This window comes from Lissotriton helveticus, chromosome 8, assembly GCF_964261635.1.
Source record: "Lissotriton helveticus chromosome 8, aLisHel1.1, whole genome shotgun sequence".
NCBI classification, from domain to species: Eukaryota; Metazoa; Chordata; class Amphibia; order Caudata; family Salamandridae; genus Lissotriton; species Lissotriton helveticus.
In genome coordinates, this window is record NC_136069.1 from 286472973 (window position 1) to 286489480 (window position 16508).

The following is a 16508-nucleotide window of genomic DNA, read 5'->3' on the forward strand; positions in this document are numbered from 1 at the left end:
GGGTGTTTATTCTAAAGGCTGAGCAAGATTTATGTGAATTCTCCTCTCCACGGGGACTTGATGGATTTCTTTGAGGACTGAGGTGTCGTCAAGCTTGTTTAAGCTTTTGGTGATTGGTATCAAAGGCAGGATCCAGTGTAGGTTTGGAGGGCTTGCAAATATGGTCTTTTTAAGGGTAACGTAAGACACGACTATAGCTTGTATGACTACTGGAGAAAGAGAGAGAAGTTGATTTGTTTACTCAATTTGTAATTGGTTTGTCATGTTGTGTTATGCTATGTTATGTTATAAGCACTTCTAGGGCGTATGGCTACCCATAGGCATCCCAGCGCTGATCTTACCACACGTAATGTGACTTGGCATTCAATAAAAGTTGGTGGTTGAAGCCATCAAGGTTTATGTAATTGAGCCAGGTTTGTTCTGTTTCTTGTTTGTTGTTCTTAGCAAATAACATGAATTCTGATTGTGTTTGTTGAGCTTTAGGTAGCTGTTGGACATCCAGCTAAATATGGCGGCCTCATTCTTTGTCTTGTGCAATCCAGGTTTGTTATTGCGCACCCAGTAAATGTGGATACTTCTGGGTTTGGCACTTACCAAGTCAATTGCTGCACAGTTCTGAGTTTCAGACGATGTGATGGAAGAAAATTAATAGTGCATGTTGTTCCTTGTTCCAAGGCCCACAAGCTCAGAAAGTTAACAGTTTCCCTGCATAATTTGTTGAAGTTATAACTGGCAAATATCTCATTGGCAGTCTGACACCTGTGGAATGCTTTATTACTGCCTGATTTAAAATACGAGTTGGGCTCAAACTCAGGATTTGTGTGGGAGAAGGAATGAGGCTTTTTGTGGTTTCTTAGGTGAGAGAAGCTTTGTTGAAGCTTATCAGCAAGCCTTTTTAGCTCCATGTTGATGTAGAAGAAACTTAGTAGTAGTAGAGCACTTGATATAGAATGATTTTACTGCAGTCTGTGGGAGGGCAATGAATATGTGTTTGGGTGTGGGAGACTGAGGTGCAGCTCTAAACAGCAGCATGTTTTCCAAAGGTGTGGTGTTCGACTTCACTAACACACAAGAACAGATTCCCTGGAGCAAACACTATTCATCGTTTTGGAGATAGTGGGACTCCACGTACCACAGGCCCACTAGGAAAGGAAATGTCTGCCGGACATGCAGTGGGAGAGTATTGAAAGCATTCTGTGCAGTTTGCGTTTCCATATTTGTGGTACACTATTTAAAATTTGATTTAGATATTTAAAATTTGAGGCAGAGAGCACGACCCAACAATCTATGTTTCAAAAGGCACCTGAACCCTACCTTGTTCAGCCAAACCTTTAATACAATATATGTTAAATCAGGGGCATCCCCTCCCATTGACTCTGGTCACATGAACCTACATACTGTGCTGCCTCACTAGACCCAAGAAATAGCAATGCATGTCTGTCTTTAAATGTCTGTTACCTACGTGTGTGGTCAAACTCACTCCTATTGCCCTCGTTACAAATATGTTGGATTTAGGTGCAGGATAACTGGAAGCGGTGGGGATAGAGTCTCAGATTCTGGCCAGTATCCCTGCACCTAAATCTGTGTATTAATAGTTTTTGTATCCAGAAAAGGGAATCACCATGCAAACCCAGAATTATTGAACCTTTACCTCTAGTGCTTCTGTATCCTGAAACTGATACACTGATGTTCACCACCTGCTCTGTGAATCTGTGAAGGGATTGCAAGGCTTGGTCAAGGTAAAGCCTTCAGTGCCAGGGAAAGCACTGTAAGATTTGCTCAAAACTTAGCAATAGAGTTTGCCTGATTACGGGTATATCAGTGCAAGCCCCATAGGGTAGTTACCTATTTGATCTTTGCTCTGATCCTCCAGTTCACCTAAAATGAAAGTGCAGTCCATCAGAAAGTACTGAGAATGTTGGATCTGTTGTGCAACCAATCCTTAAAGAATTGCTTACTCGCTCTGGGAATTCTAAGTCGCCAACTGTGGAGGACAAACAAATCTTTGCTGCCCTCTTGCAGGAGTTCAAGGGGGCATAGTCCTGCACCATCAACCCCTGCATGACACCTGGACTAGGCTGGGAGAACAACAGGAGGCAGCTTGAGAGCCAGCATAGTAGTTTCTCTATAGAGGTCAGCGAGCGTTAAATAAAACTACAGAAACAGACCATGCTTATTTTCTAGCTTCAGGGACTAACCAAATGCCTAAAGCAAAGATGGACACGAGGGACACAGGTGCACAGAGAAGGGGAATTCTGGCAATGTTTGTTTTAACGGAATTTCCACCAGCCATCAGGGTCAAAGAGTTTCTGCAAATGGGCAGTATGCCAACACTGAGTAGCATGATGTTCTCATATAGACCTGGGTTCTCACGGGGAAGTTCACACTGGCAGAGAGCGATTACAGAAACATTTGCTGTTTGTGAACAAGGCCTTTGTTTCAGAAGCAAGTTGAGTGCACAAACACAACATCCTTCGGTTTAGACGTACATTCTAAACTGACGTACCGTATTTTCCGGGGTATAAGACGACTTTTTAACCCTTGAAAATCTTCTCAAAAGTCGGGGGTTGTCTTATACGCCGGGTGTCGTAATTGCCAGTGTCCCAGTGTCAAGTGAAATGAGCGTGTGTTGATCTGTAAATGTTGTCCTTCGAGTAATGTGCAACGTTACAGTGCACAGCATTAGTACAGTGTACAATTGAATTGATGCCAAACCAGCCCAATAGTACTTTTGGAACACAGGACACCTGATCACTGTGTTCCTGTCCCCTGAACTAGATGCGGCTGTCGAACGCGAAACAACTGATATTTACAATTGACTTTCACCACGGTGCAAACTTTTATTGTAATTCAGCTTTAAGCTATGAGCCGACGCCACATTAGACACGGTAGTCATTGGCAGACGGTTTACTAACAGAGAAGTCTACCGTCATTGATATGGTGGGCTAAATGGTTGCTATGCATCCAGCGACGCACCACGATGCGAACTGGGCACGCATTCCGAGGCACGTTTGCATCTAGTTGCCTAGCTACGATTGGACGCGCTGACAGCGCTGCGTCCTTGAGGCTGGCAAACCAGTCTATACAGGCCCCGAGATTACGCGGCTCAACAGATTGAGAAGCTGAAGGCGCACGGACAGCGAAGAGTAACCGATCGCGTTTGCTGCAAACTAAATACATTTCTAATTAGATTAAAGGTGAGCAAGTCCCCGTAAGCTTAGTAACTGATTGGGAACCGGCTGTTTCCCTTGCTTAAATGATTTTATTTTGCCTGTTTAATCTTCGGGTTGGAGATCAGCTGCCCTCTGTTTTCCTTACAGATTGGATAAATTCACTCCCTGAATAGAGCAGCTGGGATTATTGATTGATTTTAAGGAACCAAGGGACCTACGCGGCCTTTTGTTTGCATATTGGGCGAGTGAATCACAACACAATAGAGGTTGGATAGGCCTTTTGAACATATTTTTTTTTTTTGTTTGAAAACCTTTATTGTGCATTAATAAAAGGACAAATACGGGCCCACAACCATCAGGACGGCCACAGAAACTGTTAAAGCACCAGCGCATGCAGTATGGCGACACAGTAACACATTACTACCATAAGCGAGCATTGAAAAGTTACACCGTAGATCATCATGATACCATGTCGTAGGAGCGATGAAGGTTAATTTTAAATGTTTTTTCGTTGCAACTATTAAGGTCGACATTTCGGTTTTTAAAGTGAAAATATAAACTATAAACTAAGAAAGCAGAGTCCGTGCTGGTGTAATAGAACATGAGTGACAAATCCACCATATAGTTTAACAACCCAAAAGTCAAGTCCCCCCAATCGGCATGGCGGCTCAAAGTGTGTGCAGCGGGGGTATCAGAACCAACAACCTAGCAAATGTCCACCGCCCCCCGCCCGCTAGCAAACCAAAACACGGACCCAAAGAGAATAAAGAAGAAGAAACAAAACGAAGAAAAACAAGGCACCATAGAAACTAAAACCAAGAAACTAAAAACCCCTCCCCCAACCCCCCACCCTACACGCATGCAGAGGCTACGGCCTACCCCCCCCCCCCAGCAGTGTGTCTGTCGCCCAATAAACCCGAAATATAGAACAAGGAGAGAAGAAGAAAAAGGGAAAGAATTAGTATAATACCTAAATATGAGAGTAAGAAAATAGCATCCTAATCTAAAACTCCCATAGAACACAGAAGACCGGAGGAGGGCCAGAACCAATTAATCCCGGACTCCACAGCCCGCACAGAACCTCTACCCCACCAACAAGGATCAACAACAGGACATATCAATTGCAACCATTAAGTGGGGAAAAAACATTACAAACAGCGCATTCAAATGTATCAGGAAGCGTTCCAGTCCGGGTCTCCGCCAGTCAAGCAAACAAAATCAGCGAGAAGAACACCATCAGCCCTGGCCCGAACGTTGAAAGCCCACCAAACATAGCCACCGCTGGGAGCCCACCGAGGGCAGAACAAAGAGACAAGATGGCCGCCCCCAACAAAGAAGAAGCAGAAAAAGATGAGATGAATGTCTCCAGTTACCAATAAGTCCAGTGTCCCAAAAGACGAGCGTCCCCTCGAGCACAGGATGAAACACACTCCACCGTCGTAGTAAAAAGGCTCCGGAGGCAAAGGCAGCCAGGAGGGCCAGCAACCGGGAAGGCGGCAAACGAAGCAATAGTAGCGATTGCATCGGCAGAGCCTCAGTTCTCGGAGCGGGGGGAGACAGTGTAGCAGCAGCTCCGTCGATAGATGGACACGACCCATTATTGCCAGGGACAGTCCGCTTCATTGTACACGCATGCTGAAACATAGTATCCATTCCAGGCGTAGTTGGAGGCAGCAGGGAGCTGGAGCGCCTCGGTCGCCCCAGTCCAGATGTAGCATCTTCAATCTTCCGACCCAGCTCTCGGGTGTATCGCAGCCATGTAACCCTTAAGTCGGTAAGAGCTGCCAGGATGTCGCCGCAAGTCAGGACCCGCTGCAGTTCTAACCGGTCCGCGCCTCGAGTGGACGCCGTCGGGCCGTCATATTGCTCAAGGCCAGGCAGGATAGCACGCCCAGGGAACAAGGAGGCACCCATCTCCTCGTCCTGGAAGACCGGCGCCATCACCACCCCGTCAATGAGACCACAATGGAGGGAGGGGGGCGACATCGATACCGGGAAGCATCAGGCCGGGTCGCCGGTAGGAGCACGGCTCGTAATCCAGAGCGGCGCACAGGGAGAGCCCCTGCGCCTCCAGTCGATGAGGGCGACCCACGGCAGAGAAGGCGCTCCAAGATGGAGTCAGCTCAGCCCGTCAGCAGCGGAACAAAGAGAAGCGATGCGAGAAGGGATCCCGCCTCGCCAGTACACACCTCAGCCACGTAGGGAATCTCGCCACATCGGAAAAAGTATACACCATCTCCCTCTGCAGTCAGCAGCACCACCTCAAGCATCAGCGCCTCCCCAGATCGTCCCACCGACACCGTTACAGCAGCGCCCAGCGGCGGCGGTCGGCACAGGGTCCAGGGGCAGCCATGGAGGACAGCCAACGCATCGAGTTCTCCGTCAAACCAGCAGGCAGAGACCTCGGAAGAACGCGATCGGAAACAGCGCGTTTAAATCGCCGTTACACCGCAACATAGGCACAGGATAAATAGCAGGATGTCGATGCAGGAGTGGAAGGCTCGCGGAGCCGGGAGCCTACACGTCCGTCCCGTCGGCCATCTTGGCTCCTCCCCCTGTCTTCCCTTTTGAACATATTTGAGGTTGGATGGGTCATTCAATACCCATTGACCCATTGAAGAGGGGTAGTCTTATACGGCGAGTATAGCCCAAACCCTATATTTTAACAAGAAAAGTAGGGGGTCGTCTTATACACACAGTCGTCTTATACGCCGGAAAATACGGTAACTGCATCCTAACATGGTCAAACTAGCCCATCTCTTCTCCCCTGATACACCACTCACACCCATGAGGTTCTAAAATCTGTCTTTTAACATCAACTTCAAAAATATGTCTACCATTTAGCCTGCTGTTTATTTCCTCAGTCTTGAATTCCTTCCAAATTCCTATCTACGCTAGGCCCACTCTGGGTCCACGCTGCATCCTCTTGCTTTTTGTTGGGGTCTCTCCTTCACTTTTCTGTTTCAAACCTGCTCCCCCCTCGCTCATTCTGGGCTCTCTCTTCCCATTTGCCTCTTGTGGCAAAACTTAATATGCCAATAAACCTCCCGCCCCCCCGCGTAACCAATTTGTAACATAGCCTGGCACTCTGTGCCAGAGTGGGAGTTTGCCTTGGCTCCTCCGAGGGATTGTGAACATCCCTCTGTGTAGGCAAGAGGGCTTTTCTCTGCTGAGGGACTGTGATAATCTATCTGTGCATGTGTGGGCTTCACACACATGCACAGATGTGCATGTGTGAGGGCTCAAAGATGCAGATTCCTGTGTCTTTGAGCCCTCACATATCTGTGCTGAAAATGCCATTCCTTACTCATCCAAAAGGGACCCCCCTTTAATGAGAACAACTCCAGACACATTTGCTGTTTCTAAAACAAGCATTGGCAAAACCAATAGGTCTCAGCAATCAGTGGTAATACATTTGTGTATATCAATAAAAACAGCCCCTGAGGTATAGGAGTCAGATACCACCCATACTGTTAGGCAGTATACAATAAGAGTGCTTGATCTGAAGAAGCACAAACTCAAGATTTAAAAGTACCATTATGGTTGGGGGTTGTCTTTAATAATAAAAATAGATTTTTATCCAAATTAACCTTTTTTTGCAACGTTAGGATAAAAGACTGGGGCAATACCCATAGGAATAATTGGGAAGCCATTCACTATTACCGATTCGGTAAATACCGAATCTGTAATAGGGGGCACATATTCAAGGGTGGCAGGGTGTCATATTGACACCCTGTTGCACCCCTGAATCGTGCATGTGTGCACATGTGGCACACATACATGCCCTATGTATGTCTGCCACATGGCACTTTAAAAAAACACAAAATTGTTTTTTTAAAGGTTTTTGATATTTAACACCAACTTGTAGTTGGTGGTAAATAACGAATCCGAATGCAAAAAGGCACTCACTTGAGTGCCTCCTACGTAGCTTTTTGGATTCGGTAATTACCGATTTCTTAAAATAAGGAATCGGTAATTACTGAATCCTTAAACCTGCCTCCTACATCTCAAACCCTAAATACCGGTCGGTAAGGGACGAAATTCGGTAATTTTGGCCGTTACCGACCGGTATTGGGCTACCTACATATGGCCCTATCTGTTTTACTTGTATTGCACCAGTGCGTCTCTGAAATACGATTACAAATACATGCACTGCAGTATAGTTCACCCCAACCTGTAGGTTCACAGATCAATTCTGAGAAGAGACATGTGGGGTATCCAATGCCAATGTACGTCCTTAACCCCTTCGACGCTCATGACGAGCTGGGCTCGTCATGAGGTAGCCTCTTCGCACGCTCATGACGAGCCCAGCTCGTCATGTAAAGTGCGGTTTTAAAAAACTCAGCACAGGAGCGGAATTTCGCTAGCGCGCATGCGGTTAATTGTTCTTTAATATACTTTAATTAAGATTGAGACTTTACGCCGAGAGTCTCTCATAGGAGGCACAGGGGCCTTCTCACAACAGAGACAAACCAGCATCTTCCAAAAAGAATCACAAGACTCCGGAAAGGCATTGTGCCCACTCATGCACACCACAAGTTCACTGGCGTATTTCAGGAGAGCTACATGTGTTCCTGCGCCCATTCATACTTTGCACACACTGATTGAACACAATCTGAACAAGCATTGGCAAAGCCAATTGGTATTGCCTGTGCGAGATATATTAGCTTTGTAAATGTTATATTAGCTTTGTAAATGTTATATTTTTTTAAGCCATGTTGTACAGAAGTGCATCTGCTGTGCACAATGGCTGAAAGCATAAAAATACACTATGACACCGTCAACGGAGGCTGCATAATAGCTTTTTTTTTTACTTCAACCATGCTGCACAGAAGCTGTGCTGCTGTGAAACATGTCTTAAAAAAGCTTTTTTTCCCCCAGAGCCTTTCACAGGCCAAGAGTGGAGCTATTTCGCTTTTTCAGTTATTTAAGCCATGTTGTATAGCAGCTCAGCAACTGTGCAGCATGGTTGAAAGGGAGAAAAAAAACACTATGCCATAGCCAGTGTTTAACGTGAAGAACACTTGGCGCTGAAAGGTAGCAGTACTTTGGCCATGCTCTATGGGAGGGATGAATGAATACATGAAGAGGCAGTGTAGTCGGCACGCGCTGGCCAAAAACAAGTAAGACAATGAGTGAGGATGAAGCCAACCATCTACAGTAAGCAATGGCCAGGCTCTGAGCTCTCTGTAAGTCAACAAAATATCTTACAAGTGACTGCGATGCGTCGTCTCTGAGGAGAACTAAAAAGCATTTAACCTAGTTTTAGAAACAAGTGCAGACTGTGGCCAGTAAGGACGGTGCAGGTGCGCCGACAATCTCGTTGTAGATAAGTGACTTTCCATTTTAGTTGTAGCACTTAAAAAAATTGTTTTAAAACATTCAGCCACGCTGCTGTACAATATGGCTAAAAACACATTGACAAAGCCAATAGCTCCTCCACCAGAGAGATCTATCGAATGTGTGTCAATCCCTGTTTTTCTCAGTTACCTCCAGGTACAAGTCCATGTCGGGGATGGTCGACTTTTATTTCGGAAATTTAATACCTTAAAGTTTATTTCAAAATGTAAGCAGCTCTTGGCAATTATCAGCTTCCTAGTCTTCGGTTCGGGCCTTTGTCACAGGATAATAATCGGGATTGTATTTGAGGGCATTTACCCAGTGCAGATCATACATCAACATTAAGCCCTCTCCAGTGGTCTCATAGGGCACGTGCCAACATAAAGGATTTATACAGTTGCCGGTCAGAAGAGCCCTATGCTCGGAAGTCCTGCAGTGTGCGAATGGTCCTCCGTGTTTTAATGTCTTTCGAATTCCTGTCCGAGTTAATAGGCTGCCTCGGTGAATGGGAAACGATTCACCTCACTGGTCTGGAAACCCCTTGCAAAGCCTTTGAGGTTGTAATTGATGCGGCTGTTAAGCGCCATAAATAAAAACACATTTTGTTACCGGCAGCTTGTTATAACCTTGATGTATTTCTGCATGGGTGTGTAGCTTCGCGAAGTCGTATGGCTTATGTTTGTTAATAACTGCCTAGTAACAAGAAGTCTATCACTATTAACGCACAGTAATTTAAATGTCTACGTACCGTTAAAGGATTGCTTTATTTTTTGGGGGATTTGTAGGGGCACTCTGCCACTCAGAAGGCCTCTTGAGTATCAGCATTGACGCTGGTGGGAACTGGGGGAGGTGTTTGCGAACCCTGCTCGTCGTGGTTTTGAAGATCTATATAAAGTTGGGTAGCTGTTGAGACGCTGCAGTGCTAACCTGATATGGTTGCCCATGAGATTCCAAAGAGACAGCAACCAAAATCTTACTGAGTTTCTGTCAACCATAAATTGTTACAACTCCCCAGGTTGGCATCTCTTTCTCTCATCACTTTGAAATCCTGAATTGAACGCCGTGATAATTAGATTTTTGACTTTTAGCACAAAAAAAGTGACTTCAAGATTTGCTAATGCCTTGATTCCCTATAATTAATTATCAGATTGCCTTTGATCTGGATGTTACATTGATTCACTATTGATAATGTTCAGACTTGCCCTAATTAGTGTCTCATATTTATATTTGCAAAGATTAGTGTAACACCTTACTAGGCTTCATCTGCCTGCTGTTGCTGCAAGGACTATTGTTTACAATAAAGGGCTTGGAACCTGCCCATTGCTTACCATTCATTGGCTTCATTGTAATTTTTCTTTGCTGCCTCCTAATTTCCAGCGCATGCTGGGCGCCACTTCCTTTTCTTTCTATGATGCATGGACCAAGCACAGATTGAATCTTTTTTATTGCAATCTGTCTGCCCGCTGCCCACACTGTGTTTGAGGTATTATTTCCTCTTCCCCTCCTACCCACTCTTGTGTGTGGTGCTTGCGTGCACCGACACCCCCTTATGCCCACTCAGCCCTGTCTTCGTTGCTTGTCCATACCACCACCCCTTCCCCCATTTTTGCTTGCCCATCCCACCCTAAAGAAAAGCGCTACGATGTGGCACCAACCCTGGCTGACTCTTAGCACTTTTTACCTAACTTTGCTTCCATACCATGAAATAAAGACTGTAAGAAAGTTGCTAGTGGCACTACAGAAGGCTTTGAAACAAAAAAACACATTCCCCAACGCAACATTAATATTTGTGTCATAACACGACAAACTTTACTAAAGAGAGTCCATAAACACTTGTGGTACTACACATTCAGAAACACGTAGATGGATGGCATTTTGCTTCAGAATTCGTGAACGACATGACTGCAAATATTTTGGACTCTAGTTGCATAGGACATTAACATTACAAGTCTTCCTGATTCGAAGCCTATGACAGAGCAGTTAGATGATTCTTCTTGCTTAGTGTCTGTCCGCTGCTCGTGCGGTGTTTGAGGTCGTTTTTTCTTACCCTTCCCACCCACTCGTCTCTGTGTTGCTTCATCCCCTTGCACCCACTCTGTATTGCTTTGTTCTCCTCCTGCCCACCCTGCCTCTCTATTGCTTTGTCCTCCTCCCACCCACCCAACCTCTGTGTTGCTTCTCCTTCCTGCCGCCCACCCGTCTGTGTTGTTTTGTCCCCCTCCCGCCAGCCATCTGTGTTTATCTGTCCCCCTCCTGCCCACCTCTTCGCCGTTGCTTTGTCCCCCTCCCGCCTGCCCTTTCCCCGTGTTGCTTTGTCCCCCTCCCGCCACTTCCCCGTGTTGCTTTGTTCCCCCCATCCGCCCCTTTCCCGTGTTGCTTTGTTCCCCGTCCGCTCCTTCCCTGCGTTGCTTTGTTACTCTCCCGCCCTTTCCCCGCGTTGCTTTGTTCCCCTCCCGCCCGCCCCTTCCCCGTGTTGCTTTGTTCCCCTCCCGCTCGCCCCTTCCCCGCGTTGCTTTGTTCCCCTCCCGCCCGCCCCTTTCATGCCTTGCTTTGTTCCCCTCCCGCCCGCCTCTTCCCCGCGTTGCTTTGTTCCCCTACCACCCACCCCTTCCCCGCGTTGCTTTGTTCCCCTACCACCCACCCCTTCCCCGTGTTGATTTGTTCCCCTTCCGCTCGGCCCTTCCCCGCGTTGCTTTGTTCCCTTCCCACCCAACCCATCCCCGCGTTGCTTTGTTCCCCTCCTGCCCACCCCTTCCCTGTGTTGTTTTGTTCCCCGCCCGCCTCTTCCCCATGTTGCTTTGTTGACCTCCCGCCCACCCCTTCTCCGTGCTGACTCTCCCACCCGCCCCTTTTGCGAGCCGCTGGGCTCCCCCCTGCCGCCAGCCCCTTTTCCGAGCCAGTGGGCTCCCCCTCCCGCCAGCCCCTTTTGCGAGCCGCTGGGCTCCCCTTCCCGCCAGCCCCTTATTTGCGCTGCTGGGCTCCCCCTCCCGCCATCCCCTTCTCCATGCCCCTGGGCTTCTTCAGTTGCCAGGTCTGTTAAAAGATGTAATACCTGCATGCCATTGGCGGGATCCATACTCCTACACAGACACCGTGTCCATTAGGTCCAAGCTGACTTGTACCTCTTGAGAGTACTGTCTGCCCACTCCTTGGATAGAAGTTTCTCAGCCTGGGGCGAAAATTGTGGGACCTGTGATCCGCCAAGCCATCAGGGTTAGGGAGCCCTTAAACACCAATTGTCGGGGAATCAGACCTGGAAGTTGGTGAGGAAACCTGGGTTGCTTTGTTCCTCTCCCGCCCGCCCCTTCCAGACGTTGCTTTGTTCCTCTCCCACCCGCTCCTTCCCCGCGTTGCTTTGTTCCCTTCCCACCCGCCCCTTCCTTGTGTTGCTTTGTTCCCCTCCAACCCCGCCCCTTCCCCTCGTTGCTTTGTTCCCCTCCCGCCCGCACCTACCCCACGTTGCTGTGATCCCCTCCCACCGCACCTTCCCCGTGTTGCTTTGTTCCCCTCCCAACCGCCCCTTCCCCGCGTTGCTTTGTTTCCCAAGTGCTCCTTCCCGCGTTGCTTTGTTCCCTCCCATCCGCCCCTTCCCCGCGTTGCTTTGTTCCCCTACCACCCGCTTCTTCCCCGCGTTGATTTGTTCCCCTTCCACCCACCCCTTCCCCGCATTGCTTTGTTCCTCTCCCGCCTGCCCCTTCCCCATGTTGCTTTGTTCCCCGCCCGCTCCTTCCCCGTGTTGCATTGTTCACTTCTCCGTGCTGCCCCTCCTGCCTGCCCCTTTTCCGAGCCGCTGGGCTCCCCCTCCCGCCAGCCCCTTCCCCGCGTTGCTTTGTTCCCCTCCCGCTCGCCCCTTCCCCGCTATGCTTTGTTCCCCTCCTGCCTGCCCCTTCCCCGCGTTGCTTTGTTCCCTTGCCGCCTGCCGCATCCCCACGTAGATTTGTTCCCTTCCCGTCCGCCTCCTCACAGCGGTGCTTTGTTCCCCTCCCAGACACCCCTTCCCCGCATTGCTTTGTTCCCCTCCCCTTCCCCGCGTTGCTTTGTTCCCCTCCCACCCGCCCCTTTCCCGCGTTGCTTGGTTCCCTTCCCCGCGTTGCTTTGTTCCTCTCCCACCCGCTCCTTCCCCGCGTTGCTTTGTTCCCTTCCCACCCGCCCCTTCCTCGTGTTGCTTTGTTCCCCTCCAACCCCGCCCCTTCCCCTCGTTGCTTTGTTCCCCTCCCGCCCGCACCTACCCCACGTTGCTGTGATCCCCTCCCACCGCACCTTCCCCGTGTTGCTTTGTTCCCCTCCCAACCGCCCCTTCCCCGCGTTGCTTTGTTTCCCAAGTGCTCCTTCCCGCGTTGCTTTGTTCCCTCCCATCCGCCCCTTCCCCGCGTTGCTTTGTTCCCCTACCACCCGCTTCTTCCCCGCGTTGATTTGTTCCCCTTCCACCCACCCCTTCCCCGCATTGCTTTGTTCCTCTCCCGCCTGCCCCTTCCCCATGTTGCTTTGTTCCCCGCCCGCTCCTTCCCCGTGTTGCATTGTTCACTTCTCCGTGCTGCCCCTCCTGCCTGCCCCTTTTCCGAGCCGCTGGGCTCCCCCTCCCGCCAGCCCCTTCCCCGCGTTGCTTTGTTCCCCTCCCGCTCGCCCCTTCCCCGCTATGCTTTGTTCCCCTCCTGCCTGCCCCTTCCCCGCGTTGCTTTGTTCCCTTGCCGCCTGCCGCATCCCCACGTAGATTTGTTCCCTTCCCGTCCGCCTCCTCACAGCGGTGCTTTGTTCCCCTCCCAGACACCCCTTCCCCGCATTGCTTTGTTCCCCTCCCACCCGCCCCTTCCCCGCGTTGCTTTGTTCCCCTCCCACCCGCCCCTTCCCCGCGTTGCTTGGTTCCCTTCCCCGCGTTGCTTTGTTCCCCTCCCACCCGCCCCTTCCCTGCTGCTTTGTTCCCCTGCGACCCGCCCCTTCCCCGCGTTGCTTTGTTCCCCTCCCACCCGCCCCTTCCCTGCTGCTTTGTTCCCCTGCGACCCGCCCCTTCCCCGCGTTGCTTTGTTCCCTTCCCGCCCGCCCCTTCCCCGCGTTGCTTTGTTCCATTCCCGCCCGCCTCTTCACCGCGGTGCTTTGTTCCCCTCCCACCCGCCCCTTCCCCGCATTGCTTTGTTCCCCTCCCACATGCCCCTTCCACGCGCTGCTTTGTTCCCCGCCCACCCGCCCCTTCCCCGCGTTGCTTTGTTCCCCTCCCGCCCGCTCCTTCCCCGTGTTGCTTTGTTCCCCTCCCGCCCGCTCCTTCCCCGTGTTGATTTGTTCCCCTCCCACCCGCCCCTTCCTCGTGTTGCTTTGTTCCCCTCCCACCCGCCCCTTCCTCGTGTTGCTTTGTTCCCCTCCCACCCGTTCCTTCCTCGTGTTGCTTTGTTCCCCTCCTACCCGCCCCTTCCTCGTGTTGCTTTGTTCCCCTCCCACCCGCCCCTTCCTCGTGTTGCTTTGTTCCCCTCCCACCCGCCCCTTCCTCGTGTTGCTTTGTTCCCCTCCCACCCGCCCCTTCCTCGTGTTGCTTTGTTCCCCTCCCACCCGCCCCTTCCCCTCGTTGCTTTGTTCCCCTCCCGCCCACCCCACGTTGCTTTGTTCCCCTCCCGCCCGCCCCTTCCCCGCGTTGCTTTGTTCCCCTCCCGCTCGCCCCTTCCCCGCTATGCTTTGTTCCCCTCCTGCCTGCCCCTTCCCCGCGTTGCTTTGTTCCCTTCCCGCCTGCCGCATCCCCACGTAGGTTTGTTCCCTTCCCGCCCGCCTCTTCACAGCGGTGCTTTGTTCCCCTCCCACACACCCCTTCCCCGCATTGCTTTGTTCCCTTCCCACCCGCCCCTTCCCCGCATTGCGTTGTTCCCCTCCCACCCGCCCCTTCCCTGCGTTGCTTGGTTCCCTTCCCCGCGTTGCTTTGTTCCCCTCCCACCCGCCCCGTCCCTGCTGCTTTGTTCCCCTGCGACCCGCCCCTTCCCCAGGTTGCTTTGTTCCCTTCCCGCCCGCCCCTTCCCCGCGTTGCTTTGTTCCCCTCCCACCCACCCCTTCCCCGCATTGCTTTGTTCCCCTCCCACCTGCCCCTTCCCCGCGCTGCTTTGTTCCCCTCCCACCCGCCCCTTCCCCGCGTTGCTTTGTTCCCCTGCCACCCGCCCCTTCCCCGCGTTGCTTTGTTCCCCTGCCACCCGCCCCTTCCCCGCGTTGCTTTGTTCCCCTCCCACCCGCCCCTTCCCCGCGTTGCTTTGTTCTCTTCCCACCCGCCCCTTCCCCACGTTGCTTTGTTCCCCTTCCACAAGCCCCTTCCCCGCGTTGCTTTGTTCCCCTCCCACCCGCCCCTTCCTTGCGTTGCTTTGTTCCCCTTCCACCCGCCCCTTCCCCGCGTTGCTTTGTTCCCCTCCCACCCGCCCCTTCCCCGCGTTGCTTTGTTCCCCTCCCACCCGCCCCTTCCCCGCGTTGCTTTGTTCCCCTCCCACCCGCCCCTTCCCCGCGTTGCTTTGTTCCCCTCCCACCCATCCCTTCCCTGCGTTGCTTTGTTCCCCTTCCACCCGCCCCTTCCCCGCGTTGCTTTGTTCCCCTCCCACCCGCCCCTTCCCCCCGTTGCTTTGTTCCCCTCCCGCCCGCCCCCTTCCCCCCGTTGCTTTGTTCCCCTCCCGCCCGCCCCTTCCCCGTGTTGCTTTGTTCCCTTCCTGTCCGCCTCTTCACAGCGGTGCTTTGTTCCCCTCCCACCCGCCCTTTCCCCGCGTTGCTTTATTCCCCTCCCGCCCGCCCCTACGTTGCTTTATTCCCCTCCCGCCCGCCCCTTCCCCACGTTGCTTTATTCCCCTCCCGCCGCCCCTTCCCCACGTTGCTTTATTTCCCGCCCGCCCCTTCCCCACGTTGCTTTATTCCCCTCCTGCCCGCCCCTTCCCCACGTTGCTTTATTCCCCTCCCGCCCGCCTCTTCCCCACGTTGCTTTATTCCCCTTCCCTGCATTGCTTTGTACCCCTCCCGTCCGCCCCTTCACCTCGTTGCTTTGTTTCCCGCCCGCCCCTTCCCCGCGTTGCTCTGCTCCTCTCCCAACCGCCCCTTCCCCGCGTTGCTTTGTTCCCCTCCCGCCCGCCCTTTCCCCGCGTTGCTTTGTTCCCCTCCCGCCCGCCCTTTCCCCGCGTTGCTTTGTTCCCCTCCCGCCCGCCCTTTCCCCGCGTTGCTTTGTTCCCCTCCCGCCCGCCCTTTCCCCGCGTTGCTTTGTTCCCCTCCCGCCCGCCCTTTTCCAGTGATGGTTTGTTACCCTCCCGCCCGCCCCTTGCCCACGTTGCTTTGTTCCCCTCCCGCCCGCCCCTTGCCCACGTTGCTTTGTTCCCCTCCCGCCCGCCCCTTGCCCACGTTGCTTTGTTCCCCTCCCGCCCGCCCCTTGCCCACGTTGCTTTGTTCCCCTCCCGCCCGCCCCTTGCCCACGTTGCTTTGTTCGCCTCCCGCCCGCCCCTTGCCCACGTTGCTTTGTTCCCCTCCCGCCCACGCCTTCCCCGCGTTGCTTTGTTCCTCTCCCGCCCGCCCCTTCCCGAAGTTGCTTTGTTCCCTTCCCGCCCACCCCTTTTCCGTGCTGCTGGGCTCCCCCTCCCGCCCGCCCCTTATTTGTGCTGCTGGGCTCCCCCTCCCGCCATCCCCTTCTCCATGCCGCTGGGCTCCTTCAGTTGCCAGGTGGCTGCTCTCATTCACTAGAGCCTTGATACCAAACTTTGTATTGAAAGGATATAGTTTCAGCATATGATGTGAAGGCAAATGTTCATGATCAGCCCCATAACCCCCCACCCAAAGCAACAGAAGTGCCCTCCCATTGTGAGTGAGGACACCGCTCTAGTGGTGTCAGGGATCTGATCAAAGGTGCCGGATGTCTTGGCACAGTTTACTGGAGTCCCACTATTTCAGTAGCCACTGGACAGCTGTAGGAGGGTAGTGGCTGGACAGAGTGCCAGTTCACCCTGATACCCTCAGAGTTCACAAAAAGAAAGGCGGGGGCCTGCTTCACTGGCCTCTATT

At 52.1% G+C, this 16508-nt stretch overlaps 1 protein-coding gene across 1 annotated transcript in view; it reads left to right on the forward strand.

Annotated features, from left to right (window-relative positions):
• Nucleotides 1-16508, forward strand: part of DDX10 (DEAD-box helicase 10) — an 835384-nt gene that overhangs the window by 576174 nt on the left and 242702 nt on the right. The gene's annotated exons all lie outside the window — the stretch shown is intronic.